The sequence below is a fragment of the Xyrauchen texanus genome, chromosome 14 (genome assembly GCF_025860055.1).
Source record: "Xyrauchen texanus isolate HMW12.3.18 chromosome 14, RBS_HiC_50CHRs, whole genome shotgun sequence".
In the NCBI taxonomy this organism is placed as follows: Eukaryota; Metazoa; Chordata; class Actinopteri; order Cypriniformes; family Catostomidae; genus Xyrauchen; species Xyrauchen texanus.
This window is the reverse complement of record NC_068289.1, coordinates 4,634,054-4,650,451: the sequence shown is the minus strand read 5'-3', so window position 1 is coordinate 4,650,451 and position 16,398 is coordinate 4,634,054.

The following is a 16,398-nucleotide window of genomic DNA, read 5'->3' as shown; positions in this document are numbered from 1 at the left end:
TTCAAGGACAAGTCAAAAGCCATGAGGGGGGTAACCCATGAACCAGGGTTCAGAGAACCCCCTGTCACCATTCTTCCTTTGAGCAAGACCCAGGTATCTTTAAGGGGACTGTCTCTGTAATTAGTGTACTGTGAATCACGTTGATTAAAAGCATCCACCTCCCACATAACGATATCATGTATGCTCACAGTAAATCTGCCTTGCTAAACTTCTAATTAACGAATCGTCAGCTAAATCTTCAAATATTGTATCTATAATGTCTTGAATGTGTTGTAAAAGACTCCATACCACAAAAATCCTAAAAGTTTCCCCCAAGGCAACTATTTCCAACATAGTCTAAAGACAGAGAAGCTGATCAAATGTGACATAAGCAGGAGGAATGCAGACGTGTGTATGCAGAAGTCACTGAAACCATTGCATTAATGTTAATGCTTGACATCACATAAAAATTCTTTAATATTGTCTAAAGTAAAAAAAACAAAAAAGATGTAAATTAATTAGGTAAAAATAACCAGCTAGCATGTTTTCTCTTTTTCTGTGTGTAGCCTACAAAACATAATGTAAAATATTATTAAAGATTGGTATTTTGAAGATGACTGACTTCCTCTGGAAAAACTATTGAAATATGAACTTAGTGTAAATAAATCCATCGTAGCTAGTTAAAAGCCACGCATAAGATCTACTTCAAAGCACTGGTGCTCAAGGAACCTACACAGGATGAGAGTTTGATTTGTAGTGAACGGATTTAGACAGCAATGAGGGAGACGAAAGGAAGTGCAAACAGATTGATGTCAGGGTTAGAACATGAGGTGAGACCAGTCATGTAAATACAGTGTTTTAGTGTGGTTTACTGACTTATTACACAGCTCTCGTTTTGAAAGTAGGTACCATAGGGCACAATGCAAAAACTAGCAAAGTAACTTGACAAATAAACAGAAATAGATGTTCAGAGATTGCTCAGCAAAAAATATGACAATGATAATGATTTTTTCTCAGACTACTATTTCACACTACTGTAAAAGCAATACATGGCTACATGACATTCATTCACTCATGAATTTCCTGTCTGTCAGGCTGAGATAGTGTCCAACAAAACAGCAAGTGGAATTTCAGCCTGACATGGCTGTCATGTTGGGAAAAAGAACATCAGCACCCTGTACAAATTTTGTGCATGACTGAATTCCGCTTGAAGTTTAAATCTAAAATCAGCCGTTCAGCCATAATTACAACCTCCTCCAAGAGGGTCAGGTTTCATGTAATGGAGGTGCAGCGTCTCCCTGGTATGCAGAGCCACAAGATAAGGATAATTTTACTACAGGCTGAAATGAACAGTGCATAGCAGAGAAACAGCAGCTCACACAGACACTGGAGGAAGAATGAAAGTGAATATTTAACCCTTGTGTTGTCTTTTACATTGAGTGTTTAATGGTTTGGGGTCCCAGAAACCCCAGTGATATAATAACCCCAGTAATAATAATATTAATAAAAGGAACAATAAAAGAATAATACAAATATATCTGTTTATTATAATGTTTATAATAATGATAATAACTAGATAGGTACATTTCCTGAAGAAAATGTGAGTGGTGCTTGCCGTGGCAAAACTCGTCAAATAGCATGTTATAACTTGTTGCTAAGCACTAAAATTATGGTCCTAGAATGTTACTAGCATGTGTTTTTCATGATGGTAGCATGTAGGTGTTATGTTTATCACATAACTATGCGATGCTAGCATGTGTTAGCATGATGCTAGCACGTTTTAATCATGTTTTAACACTTCGCTAGGCAATACTAGCATGTATTAGCATGATGCTAGAACGTTTTTAGCATGTTTTAGCACTTCGTAAGGTGATGCTAGCATCTGTTAGCATGATGTTAGCACATTTTTAGCATGTTTTAACACTTTGCTAGGCGATGCTAGCATGTGTTATTATGATGCTAGATCTCCCTCAGAGGATTTATATTAACAAGCAGCCAATAAGTAATGACCTAAAATCAAGTGCTAAAACATGCTAAAAACGTGCTAGCATCATGCTGGGAGAGATGCAGGGCTGTCAGGCCCTTTGGTGTCTGTGTGTGTGAAAACATCGGTTGGGATTTACATTTCTGAACATTCCGCAATGTTACGTTTTTTGGCACAGAAGGTGCGTGGTCCCTATTTTATCTGGTATTTTTTGTATTATTATTCTGCTAGCTTGGTGTCTATGGCAGCCTTATATGAACCATACATAGAAAAATTATTACATTTAGCACGCTGATAGGAAATAGCCCCCAGTGCAAATTTGCGGACTCTAGGACAAATTCTAGAACAGCCAGAAGTTGAAAAATTTACTTTTCTTTTGTGCATACCATTTCAACTGTTTGGCCAAGAAACCAAACTCTTTTTTTATCTAATGTATCTCCTTTTGCTAATTTTAATAGACCCCTTACATTAAAACTCCACCCATTACAGTGGCCACCATCAAAGTATTTCTAGCAAGTCGGTCCATTCGGCGACCATCTTTGGAATGCTCTCGGGCAGCTATTTTCTATGTAAACAAGCAGCTCATATCTACTTGAAGCTGTTGGTTAAGATTATGATTAAAAAACATATTTCAGATCAGCAGTAATATCTGACAACAATGGTGAACTAAATTGTGCTTCTTTACATCAGATTACACTAAATAACACACTTTATAGGCTTGTATAGCTAATTTGCATGTGCATTCTTGAGTTGATTAACAGGCGATGTCTGTATCTAAAATGTGATTTGCTTTTTTACCTGTAAGGCGGGACTTTCTTTCCACATCCGTTGACCATTGGGCATTCCAACTTCTCCAATTCATTTTAGTAGAAGTGGCTCATCTCTTAATAGTCCCTGCTGCCATCTTGGATTATGGTGTTTATCTTTTAAACTCTAATTTCATCAAACTTTGTTCTTTTCACTCAAGCCCCAAACAGAACATTAAGGTTAAAGCAGCAGTTCATTAAAAACAAATATGAGGTGGCATATAACACTAATCTATGGTGATTCCATATGTTGCTTCTCAAGTGCAATATTTAAAGTGTCTACAGTGATGCTTGAATGTTCTTGGAAGAATAGGAGATCATTTTTAGGAAAATTATCTCAAGTGGAAAGTCACTGTGACAGCACTATCTGTAGTATTAGTCAAAAGTCATTAAGAAACAGAAATCAGAGACTAAAGCATCTGTTTTATCTTCTGTATTATATGCATTCCCGGCATGCACTTGGATTAGTTGGTATCTCACTGAGAAATATATACAGTATATAAAATGCATGCACAAGGAACATGACACACAAATAAATGCTGTGATTTGATCTGAAATGTCAAAGTGAATCAAAGCTCTTTTTATTTTAAGAGTTCTGTAATGTGCAGGATTTGGAAAGTAAATATTCTTTAGTCAGAACACCTTTTCTTTTAGATCTGCTGTCCACATTCCTCCAGCTCCTCTGAAAATAGAGCTGCTATAAACACAGGCAAAGGTAACAAACAGATTAAACTGCCGTTGTCATTTCTGCCCGAGGCTATAGCAGCTGCAAACCTACACTGCCAGTCATTACAGACCTGCATGCTCTCTTTGGGAATGTCTCAGTTGTAGTTGTATTTCAGGCAGTGCTGTGGTGAGGTTTGTGATGTTGATGACCTCATCTGATATTACAGTGAACCCAAAATTCTACTTCCTTTTATTAAGTATAAAAAAAGATAATAAGCCCAAACAAACCTTAACTCAAACTAGAGGAAAGAGCTGGTCTACATAATAACCTTCTTTGCAATCCATGGTAAAAATCTACAAAACAACCCAAAACATTGAGTGTTTTCCCATGTGTTTAGTCCAAAACACATCAATGAGATGACAGGCTATTACTATTACTCATCACAACCATTTTATGCTATTTACATCCTGAGGGGATTAACACACCTGGTATGTCCTCTTACCTGTCACCACGCTTCTTGTTGAGTTAGTTGGCATGCAAGAGGTGCATAGTCATCTAAAACTGAATGAAGGGGTTGGCTTTGATGATACACACTAGAGGGACAGAACATTAGTGAACACATGACTGCCTATAGCATAGTTCAATCAGCAGAGATGGCCTCTTCAAGGTGCGATGATCTTTCCTCACAACATGTCAATCATTTCTACTGAATGAGACAAATGCCTCTGCCCATCTCAACTTAGGGGATTTACAGCTGAAACGCTGGCAGAAATTCTTTTGTTCTTTATTTCTACATCTAACATCCTTTGCCACTTCCTTATTTTTCTCCTTTCATCTACAATCAAGTCTCACACATTTGCATTAGGTTATTTTTCTTTTAAATGGTTCACATGTGGGGTAAAATTACATTTAGGGTTGATGTCCAAAAATAAATTATTATGACCCTATGTTGTATAAAGGGGAATGTAGTCATTTTAATGTTTGGAAAATGAAGCCATATGTAACCCACACTCGCACACACAAGATGAGACAGTCACAATGTATATCAAAACTGCTTTTATTTTTATAAGAGCAGGCGAAGGTACAATAAGGAAAATCCAGAGAGAATGGTCGAGGAAAGCGTAGGGTCGAGAGCCGGGTAATCAGGATGAAACAGAAGGGCAAATCTACAAATAGAGTGGTCAAGGGAAGCGAGGGGTCAAGCCGGGTAATCAAATATATAGCAGGGTAATCTAGCAAGTAGAAAGGACAAGGATAAACTAGGGGATCACTAGTAGCTGGCAAAGTGCAGGGGTAAACTATACGATAACCAACAAATGCTGAAATGAATGTGTAGTGGTAGATATAGTGAACCAAAGCAGCGGTGCAGGTGAAACGAATGACAGGTGATTGGGACTGTGGCAGGTGTGTGCAATGAGGGGCTGAGAGGCGAAGTGCGAAGCGCCTAATACTCTGGCGATAGGGAGCGGGCATGAGTGCCCGAGGGGAGAACGCGAGCGAGCATGAACGCCGGGAAACTGAACTAGTGTGGGAACACGAGGGAATGGGTTGAGCCGAAGAGGCGGATTCGCTACAGTACTCCCCTCTGCTACGGGCGGCTCCTGACGGCCGGCCGTTACGAGGGGCGCGACCTCTAGGAAGTGGTGCGGGCGATCGGGATGCTGGCGGTGGTAGTCCAGTTTGAGAGCTGGATCCAAGACATCCCTAGATCGCACCCATGACTGTTCCTCAGGTCCGTAGCCCTCCCAATCGACCAGGTACTGCAACTCGCCTCCTCGACGCCGGGAGTCAAGTAGAGCCCGGACTGTATAGGGCGGGCTGGCCACCGACATCGAAAGTGGTGGAGGGGGTGTCTGGGCTGCCGTGGGTGGAAACATAGGGCTGTAGTGCACTGGTTTGAGAAGGGACACATGAAACACAGGACAAATTTTGTAGCGGGTGGTAAAAGTAACTTATAGGTGACGGGTTAATACGCGACATAATTTTAAAGGGCCCAATGTATTTCGGACTTAGCTTCTGGACGGCAGCCGGAGTCGGATGTCACGGGTGGAGAGCCAAACCCTTTGGCCCGGATGGAACAGGGGGCAGGACGGCGCCGGGCGGTCTGCCTTAGCTTTCTGGGTTTGGACCGAGCGCTGTATGCGGTCATGGGTGGCCCTCCAGACCTGGGCGCTTCTCTGGGCCCAGGCATCCACCGCTGGAACGCCACTGGGGTTAGCCTCCCACGGAAATAGAGGTGGTTGGTAGCCGAGGACGCACTGGAAGGGGGTGAGGTGTGTAGAGGAGCTGACCAGACTGTTCTGGGCATACTCGGCCCAAGGGAGGTAGGTGTGCCAGCTGCCTTGGTTTTGGGCTAATAGGACCTTAGGTACCTGCCTACCTCTTGGTTGAGGCTCGGTTTGGCCATTGGTTTGAGGGTGGTATCCCGAGGAGAAGTTGAGCTGGATGCCCAGCCTGTCGCTGAAAGCTCGCCAGAAGCAGGATGTGAACTGGGTGCCCCGATCAGAGGTGATCTCCTCGGAATGCCAAAGTTCCGAAGACGTGGGTTATCACCAGGTCGGCCAGCTGTGTAGCATTGGGCAACCCGGCAGAGGGATAAGACGGCACATCTTCGAAAACGGTCAATGACCACCAGGATCTCGGTCCGGCCGCCGGAGGGGGCAAATCTGTGATGAAGTCCATGGCTATGTGAGACCACGGACGGTCAGGTACGGGCAATGGCTGGAGGAGACCTGCAGGAAGGTGGCGGGCGCTTTAGACTGGGCACAAACTGGACAAGAGAGGACAAAGTCAGAAATGTCGATCAACGAGTGAGGGCCACCAATATCTCTTAGCGAGCAGTTGGGTGGATCGGGTAATCCCGGGTGGCCAGAACAAAGTGAGGTGTGTACCCACTGCATGAGCTGGGGGCGGATAGCAGTGGGGACATATACTCTGTTGGGGGGTCTGAGGAGGCGTGGGTTCGCCACCCTGGGCCTGTAGGATGGCCTCCGCCAGCTCCCACTGGACGGGTGCTACGACGGATCTACATGGGGAGGATGTTCTCTGACCCGGAGTCTCGAACCACGGCCTAACAGGCGAGACAGGGCGTCCGCCTTGAGGTTCTGGGAGCCCGGACGAAAGGTTACGGTGAAGTTGAACCGGTGAAGAACATTGCCCACCTGGCCTGCCGAGGGTTTAACCTCTTGGCTGCGCGGAGGTACTCAAGGTTCTTATGATCAGTGAAGACGACAAAGGGGAACCTTGAGCCCTCCAGCCAATGGCGCCACTCCTCCAGGGCCAGCTTGATGGCCAGCAGTTCTCGATTCCCGACGTCGTAGTTTTCCTCGGGGAGACAGCTTGTGGGAATAAAACGCACACGGTTTTAACTTGGCAGGAGTTCCGTGGGGTTGGGAGAGTACAGCCCCACCCCTACCTCAGAGGCGTCTACCTCTACCACCTAACGGGAGAGTGGGGTCGGGCTGCTGAAGGACCGGCGAGGTCGTGAAGGCCTCTTTAAGGGCCTGGAAGGCTTGCTGGGCAGGTGTGTTCCAGGTGAGGAACTTCGGGTTGCCCGCGTGAGGGACGTGAGGGGTGCGGCGATTTTGCCGAAGTCCCTGATAAAACGCCGGTAGTAGTTGGCTAAACCCAAGAACCGCTGTAGTTCCTTGAGCGTGCTCGGCACGGGCCAAGACAGAACCGCAGCCACCTTGTCGGTCTCCATCTCCATGGTTCCTGCTGATAGGACATAGCCCAAGAATGAGACGGAGGGGCGGTGGAAGGCACATTTTTCGGCCTTAACAAAGAGATCATGCTCACGTAGTCTCTGCAACACCCTCGAGACGTGGACGGTGTGCTCGGAGAGCGTGGCGGAGTAGATCAGCAGGTCGTCGATGTAGACGAGAAGAAAGCGGTCTAGCATGTCTCGAAGACGCCGCTCATAAATGACTGGAACACTGAGGGGCGCTGGCGAGGCCATACGGCATCACCAAATATTCATAGTGCCCCCTAGTGGTGATGAACGCCGTCTTCCACTCGCCCCTTGGCGGATGCGCGACGAGGTTGTACGCGACTCCTGAGGTCGAAGTTTTGTGAAGACTTTCGCCTTACTGACCTGCTCGAGGGACGGTTGGATGAGAGGTAGGGGGTAGGCTAATTTCACAGTGGCCTTGTTTAGGGCCCGTAATCGATGCAGGGGCGGAGTCCGCCATCTTTTTTGCCCACGAAGAAGAAACCGGACGCCACCGGGATGTGGACGGCCGGATGATGCCCAGCCTGAGTGCTTCATCGATATAATCCTCCATGGCCTTGGTTTCGGGCAATGTTAGAGGGTAGGCTCGGCTCTTGGGGAGTGGAGTCCCCGGAGGAGTTCAATGGCACAGTCACTACTACGGTGGGGGGAAGGCGCATCTGGGTCTCATAACACGCCTGCAAACGCAGAATAGTCAGGTGGGATGGTAACAGACCGACTCCACTTCGGGCTCTCTACGGAGGTGGAGGACACAGGAAGGGAAATACAGTGGGATAGGCAGTGGTTTGTCCAGCGCAACAGCTCCCCGCGCGCCAGGAAATATGGGGGTCATGGAGCGCTAACCAGGGGTGGCCTAAAACCACAGGGTCCCTAGGGAGTGTATAATAAAAAACTGGATTACCTCCGTGTGGAAAAGGCCCACTTGGAGGGACAATGGCATGGTCCGGAGGGTGATGAGACCTGTTCGAGGGGTGCCCCATCCAGAGAATTGATTCTGAGGGGTGGTACGACCGACAGAGGGGATGGACAGCTCCTGACCAAGCCATCGCCTAAAAATTCCCTGTCACCTCGAATCCACTAGGGCTGGGGTAGGGAAAGAGACATTGTTAAAAATCAACGCTACTGGGAGGCAGACTTGTTTTTGGGTAATGTTGAGAAAAACAGACGCTCTCACCTGGCTTCCAGAGAGAGCCTCGAGGGCAGAGCGGGCAGGAATTAACGCCGTGCCCCGGTTGCCACAGTACATGCAGAGGTTCAGCTTCAGCCGCCTGGTTCGCCCGCCAGAGTTAGTGGGGCGCCGCAGCTGCATGGGCTCAATAGCGAAGAGCTCGGAAGCTACGGGTCTCGATGGGTTGCGAGCTGTTGGAGGCTCTTGACTACAGAAGGGCTCAAAAGCACGATCCCGAAGCAGATTATCCACGGTGATAGAGAGCTGTATATAGTCCTCCAGTGACAGCGACTCCCGCGCACGCTTAACTCCATCTGGAGTCGATCATTCAACCCCAGGCGGTAAACAGTTAATAATGCCGGTCGCTGAACCCGCTACCCGCGGCAATGGTGCTAAAATCGAGTGCGTAGGGCGGCGGCCGCGGCGCGACGCCTGCTTTAAAAACATGAGGCGGCTGCCGAGATCTCGCCAGCTGACGGGTGATTAAAGACCACGGCAATTTGGTGACAGAACTGACTGTATGATAACAACAGGGGACTCTGCGCCGCCCACAATGCGGTGGCCCATTGCCGTGCTTTGCCCGAGAGCAGTGAAATAACAAAGTGCACCTTCTCACAGTCGGTTTGCAAAAGGGGTGATACATCATGTACACAGAGCATTGCATCAAAACCCCTGGCAAGCGCCCGACGAACCGCCAAACCGCTCGGGGTTTGAAAGCTCAGCGGCGCTGGGGAATGCATTGGGAACATCACCAGTGGGAACATCAACGGACACAGGGACAGGTGCAGGCGAACAGATAAAAACTGAGTAGAAATAGCACGCATCGCCTGCAGGATCTCCTGAATCTGCTGTCCCTGAGTCATGAGAGTTCGGTCGTGTTGGCCGATCGTAGATCCCTGGGCGAAAGCGCCGTGCAAATCCGGCTCCAATGAGCTGCGGAAATCTTCAGCGGTTTCCATTGTGACTGCCTGCGGTGGGGTTGGTTATTCTGTAACCCACACTCGCACACACAAGATGAGACAGTCACAATGTATATCAAAACTGCTTTTATTTTTATAAGAGCAGGCGAAGGTACAATAAGGAAAATCCAGAGAGAATGGTCGAGGAAAGCGTAGGGTCGAGAGCCGGGTAATCAGGATGAAACAGAAGGGCAAATCTACAAATAGAGTGGTCAAGGGAAGCGAGGGGTCAAGCCGGGTAATCAAATATATAGCAGGGTAATCTAGCAAGTAGAAAGGACAAGGATAAACTAGGGGATCACTAGTAGCTGGCAAAGTGCAGGGGTAAACTATACGATAACCAACAAATGCTGAAATGAATGTGTAGTGGTAGATATAGTGAACCAAAGCAGCGGTGCAGGTGAAACGAATGACAGGTGATTGGGACTGTGGCAGGTGTGTGCAATGAGGGGCTGAGAGGCGAGTGCGGAAGCGTCTAATACTCTGGCGATAGGGAGCGGGCATGAGTGCCCGAGGGGGGAGAATGCGAGCGAGCATGAACGCTCGGGGAAACTGAACTAGTGTGGGAACACGAGGGAATGGGTTGAGCCGAAGAGGCGGGATTCGTTACACCATATCACGCAAGAAAGAGTGCTGTTGTAATGCAGGTAGTGGGCTGTTGGTAATCACAGCTGTGCTGATATACAATACAACAGCAAAATTGTGAGTGTGATATTGCTCTTACACAATAGTTCTAAAACAAGAAAATAATATTGAATAATTTACATTCCAGACAAACTTTGACTAGCGTTTTAACACACCTAGGTTTTTCCTCAAAAATGTAGTTTAATGTGGCCATGTAAATGCATAAGCGGTATTCTGATGGGTTTTTGAAAAGTGTGCATGTGCGTGAACAAATTTAATTGCATGTGAGGGTACGCACAGAAATCTGCCCAATATAACCTTATATCTAGGGGGGTCCGGGAGCATGCTCCCCCGTGAGATTTTTTTTGCAAAAACAACGCAAAAGCATTCAATTCTGGTGACTTTGTGAGAAGCATTTTTTCAGACTACAGCCTACAGAAATACGGGACACTTCATGATTGATTTAATATTCTGAGAGTAAATATTTCTCTGGTCGAGCAGAGCACTCATGGTATGGCCGTACAGCTGCAGGCGCCACTGCATGAACAGACTGGAAAACAAACACCATAGGATGGAACCAAACAACAAGTCAACACAGCGGAAAGAAAGTCTAGGTTACTAGTGTAACCCCCATTCCCTGATGGAGGGAGCAAGACGTTGTGTCAATTGTAGTGACACAAGGGGCTTCTTTCGAGAGCCTCAGATACCTCTGAATATGAGAAAAGGCCAATTTCAAATTGGCGAACAGAATTTGCATGTTCCGTCCCCGGACATATGGGTAGAAATGTGGGGATCGTGCATCTGTTCTGTCAGGTTCTCCGAGTTGCCGAGGATACGGTTCAGCCATTACAGCAGCTTGGTACAGTGTTGTGGCAAGTGGGACACTTGCAGGCAACGGGGGTTACACTAGTAACATAGACGTTCCCATTCTGTCACTCACTCGAAGTTGTGTAGATTGTAGTGACACAAGGGTCCCCTATTCAATAACACCACCTACACTGAACCGTGTTACGTGATCTGCTGATGCTGGTGAAAGCAAGCTGTAGCGTACCAAAGGAGCATGGGCATCAGACTGCATGTAACCTTCCCCAATGCTCCACTAAGAGGTCATATTGTTTTTATTTTTTCCAAGGTTTCCGTTGAGGGGTGGGAACAAGCAACGTGACAAGCATGGGAGCAGGCCGCGCCACCCTTTTCTCTCTCTATGTTTCTCCTCATAGAGTGTTAGATGCGGCTGGGGCCATCTAGCTATAACACACATTGCGGAATGCGTTCTTTTCCAGTCCTATTATTTCAGGGGGAAAAGACCCCGCGGAGACCTCATCCTGCCCAGGCTGGGGAGGTAAATATGTGGCAAATATGTCACATGGGCCAGTTATGGCACACATGAAAGTGGCGCATTGGTAGGTCCTGCCTAATGAGGGATGAGCTCTACAAACATGGCGACCGGGGCAGCATGGACTGCAGAAAATACATCACAGGGGGTTACCATGATAACCAGCACCTATGGAGCACCTATACCAGTACAGAGTAATAGTAGTGGGTCTGGTCGGCAATTCCTCTGCTGAATTCGCAAGCCAGAGGGCTAGGGAGGAAGAACATCCAGGGAGCGCAAGTTTGTGGGCTCACCTGGGAGAAAAAGCTCATGTGTTCGCCTCAGTGGAGGGGAAATGCTCTAACGCAAGCGGTATACATGGTCAGTTGTCCCGTGTTACTGAGTTCTACATGCTCAGACCTGACAAATCACGGGATGAAACCGACTCAACCCGGAGATTGTAGATTCTCGCAAAGGTATTGGGTGTTGACCGCTGCTCTGCAGATGTCTGCTAAGGAGGTGACGTTGGCCAGTGCCCACGAAGGTGCCACGCTCCTTGTAGAGTGTGCTTGAACCTGCAAGGGGTTGGGAATGGCCTGGGTCCGATAGGCCAATGCAATGGTGTCGACTACCCAGTGGGTGAGCCTCTGTTTGGAGACAGCATTCCATTTCTGCTTTATGTACGCTACCGTTATGGTGCTGTCTGAACGGATCGAGACTTGCTTACCTCGGATCAGTGGGAGGAACCTCTGCAGGGCAAGAAGAACTCTAGGCAGTTGATGTGCCAAAGTAATCACTGGCCTGATCAGGAGCCAGCAGCTGCATGCCCGTTGCACACGTCCCATCTCGCGACTCGAGTCTGAAGCCAGTGCTGAAGGGGTCTCATATGCATTAACCCTAGCGGCGCGACTGCGGCCAAGGATGCCATATGCCCCAGGAGCCTCTGGAACTATTTTAGTGGGACTGCAGTGCCTATTTTGAATGACAAAAGGCAATTCAGCATTTACTGCGTGCGCTCGATGTGAGGCACGCTATCATTGAGAATGAGTCTAACTCCATGTCAAGAAAAGAGATGCTCTGAACCGGGGGAGAGCTTTCTCTTTTCCCAGTTGACCTGAAGCCCTAAACGGCTGAGGTGCCTGAGCACCTGGTCCCTGTGTGTGCATAGTGCCTCTTGAGAGTGAGCTAAGATCAGCCAGTCATCAAGGTAGTTGAGTATGCGGATGCCCAATTCCCTTAGCGGGGCAAGGGCGGGGGGACAGGCCGAAGGGGAGGACCTTGTACTGGAACACCTGACGTGACCTTCAGGTCTACTGCTGTGAACCAATCTTGATGGACGCATGTTAGAATGTGTTTTTGCATGAGCATCTTGAACGGGAGCTTGTGCAGAGCCCGGTTGAGAACTCTCAGGTCCAAGATTGGCCTCAACCCACCTCCTTTTTTGGGTACGATGAAGTAAGTGCTGTAGAAACCCTTCTCCATCTCGGCTGGAGGGACAGGCTCTATCGCATCCTTTTGTAAAAGGGTACTGATTTCCATGCACAGGTTGCTGGCTTTTTCGCCATGCAGCGAGATGGGGCAGATGCCGCTGAAACGGCGTGGGCGCCTGGCGAACTGAATCACGTAGCCGAGTCGGATGATCCTGGCCAGCCAGCACGACAGGTTGGAAAGCGTAAGCCACGTGTCCAAGCTCTGCGCGAGGGGCACTAAGGGGACGATTGCTTTTGACATATCTGGTGGAGCTTTGCAGTGCCGGGGAGCAGATAGTGTTGCTTTGGGAGGCAAAGTTGCACCCTGAGGCATGTGTGCTGAGAAAAGACTCAAAGCACTTACCTTGCTCCGCGTACCCAGCTGGGGGGCGGGTTAGTGACTGAGGAGGATGTCCTAGTGAGGCGTCCTCTGGACTCATCAGAACCGGCCGACTTACACAGCCCTTATTACAGGGACAATCCCCCTGGAGCAACCTGGAGTTAAGTGCCTTGCTCAAGGACACAATGGTGGTGGCTGTGGGGATCGAACCAGCGACCTTCTGATTACCAGTTTACCAGTTATGAAGTTTAGACCACTACACCACCACTCGTGTTCAGTATAAGTATCTCAACCAGGTCCAGACACAGATGTTGTTCCTGGACCACGAGGGTGGCCATCACCTGTCTGAGTGCCTGCGCTGCAATAGTTCCTGCAGCACATCAGGCTAAGGACTAATCAAGTGCAGTTCTTTAAGTGCATTGGCCTGGTGGGTTTGCAGGAGGGCCGAGGCATGCAGAGCATAAGCGGCCCGTCCGGTTGGATGCCAGGGACGACATCGTCCTCGGAGGGGACTACTGGGCGATCCCACCAGGTGGACCACCCCACCGTCGAAGGTAGTGAGAACGGACGAGTGAGGAGATTGGCTGTGAGCGGTGCCCTGACCCGAGGAACCAACTATCTATCCGTGAGGGCTGAGTGTGGGACAGGAAGATCCGGTCCAGCCCAACGCTCTCGAAGGCTTACTGTCTGAGCTGCATGTATACTGGAGTAAAGCGTATGCCACTTCTACAATCCATGTACCGTAATTTCCGGACTATAAGCCGCAACTTTTTTCCCACGCTTTGAACCTCACGGCTTAAACAATGATGCGGCTAATATATGGATTTTTCCCGCATTCAAATTTTATTTAAAAAAAAAAAAAACATTCTGTGACATGCTCGGCATGAAGCTTTCATTAGACCAATGAAATTGCCGAACGGGTTAAGGTCAAACAACTTTTTTGTTTACGGTTTAGATTAAATCGAGCGCGCTCAAACTTCCCATCATTCTGATTACGGTAGTTATTTTGTCACCCTCAAGACACGGAGAAATGCATATGATGCAGCTTTCAAGTTGAAGGTGATTGATCTGGCTGTTGGAAAAGGAAATAGAGCTGCTGCACGGGAGACGTTAGAAACAGCAGTGCAAAAAATGAATTGATGAACTGACTCAGTGCAAAAAACAACTAAAGCTGAGGCTATTCAACTCCGACACCGAAAGAGATGACTTCATTGGTTTCATGTGCACAAGAGGAGGAAGATAGTGACCAATGACTTTCTTGCTAGGCTACTGTTTACTGCTAATTTTTAATTTTTTGTTACAAGCCGTGTGTGGCAGCGGGGGCGTGGTCAAGCGCCCGTCCGGGAGAGAAAAGCGGTAAGGGCGCTTACACCTGAGCTGTTGTGTAACACCTGTGTCTAATTTCAGTAAGCGTGGGTAGAGCGGCATAAAAAGGCAGCAGAGACTGAGTGAGTGAGTGAGAGAGTGAGTGAGTGACAGACAGACACACATCAGTCTAGTGTTGGCGCATAGAAGACCAAGAATTGAGAAACTTTATAAAATTGATTGTAAACATTGCTGTGGCCATTAAAAGCCTTACCTGGAACGTCAAGTGCCTTGTTTCACGTGTCCTTCTTGGGAAAACTGTCACACTGGCACCAGTTTGACAGTTTTCAGCACTTGATGTAAGTGCCCTTACCGCTTTTCTCTCCCGGACGGGCACTTGACTACGCCCCCGCTGCCACACCGTGTTTCGTTAAAGCTTATTTATTTTTGTTACAAGCCGTGTTTCGTTAAAGCCTGTGTAAAGTTCATTTGTTTCAATGTACCGGTAGGCACCTGCGGCTTATAGACAGGTGCAGCTTATTTATGTTCAAAATAATAATTTTTTTAAAATTCAGTGGGTGCGGCTTATATTCAGGTGCGCTCAATAGTCCGGAAATTACGGTAAACTAGAATGTTGCTTTCTAGTAAATAACCCACTTTATCCGCAAAAGGCCGCTTTCTGGTGTCCATGTAAATGAAGTCAGCGAATGAGCGAATTTGTCGAATGAGATTAGAGGAACAGAATTAACTGTTGTATAAATTACATTTAACTGTGCTATTTGTATTGATTAAGGCAAGGTGGCTAAACTACCATTGCTTCCCATTATATCCCATGAGAGCCAATTCACAGACTGGATCCAATTTATGCTTTGGGTCATCTTTGTTCACTTTAAATGTTTGGGGAAAGAGGCTCAACAAGGAGCAAGTATGCACTTTCCATCAACCACAAGTTATTTCTTCATTATGTTGAAATGTTTGTTTGGCAACACAGGGGGTGTATGATCTCAGCAAGTCTTCAGACTTCACAGAAACTGCTCTTCACAAGTGCCAGATCACAGAGTTACACCTGTCTCTGTCCTATCAGCTGAATGTCACTACAAAGCATAGGCATTACCCTCCACCTTCTGACCAAGGTCTTAACCACTTGAGTTGTGTGTATGACGTTAATGCAGATTGTCTGTGCTTTTTTGGAGCATCAAAAATCACGTTACCATCGACTTCCATTAAAGGACCAACAGCTGAGATATTTTAAATTTTTCTTCAAATGTGTTCTGCTGAAGAAAGGAAGTTATATGCATCTGTGATGCTAATGAAAATATTTTATATTTTGCTCATCAGCTGGAAGCAGAAGTCTTATATCATCAGGAATTGTAAAGGAGATTCAATGACCAGTGGGTAATAAAACTCATGCATGCTGCTACAGCGAAGGACATACAAGACCACCCTGAGTGTTGACCTATTGTTAGAACCTACTCAGAGGTGGCAGCCCAAGTTTATCAGTGTTTCACTCAGACACAAAGCAGTGGCCATGCATGCTCATATGTTGTTAAGGACTTATTAGGGATCATAAATGTATCCTCATCCTTCCTGTATTAAATGGTAGGGCTACATTGGAAGGTCTTTAACAATCAGAGCATTCATTATACAATTTGTTTCTGACTTGAGTTTCAGGATTTTTTAATTTGTTACAATCGGTAGTTCATAAAAAAAAAAAAAGGAAATATTTTGAAGCATGTTCATGCTACTCTGTTCCATAGAATGAAAGTGGATAGGGACCCTGGGAATCAAGCTCCAAAAGGACAAAAATGCACCCTAAAAGTATCCATGCACTACTGTATTTTTTTAAAGTCTTCCAAAGCCAAATGATAGTAAGCCAAACAGACTGCATTTTAAGTCTTTATTCACTGAAAATCTTGTTAGAGAGCCATGGCCATTCACTTTCTTAGTATAGAAAAGTTGCAGCTTGGATATTCTGGTATAAATAGTCTAACTCATTTCATGTTCATACAAGTCATTCCAAAGACATGAGGGTGAGTAAATGATGACAGATTT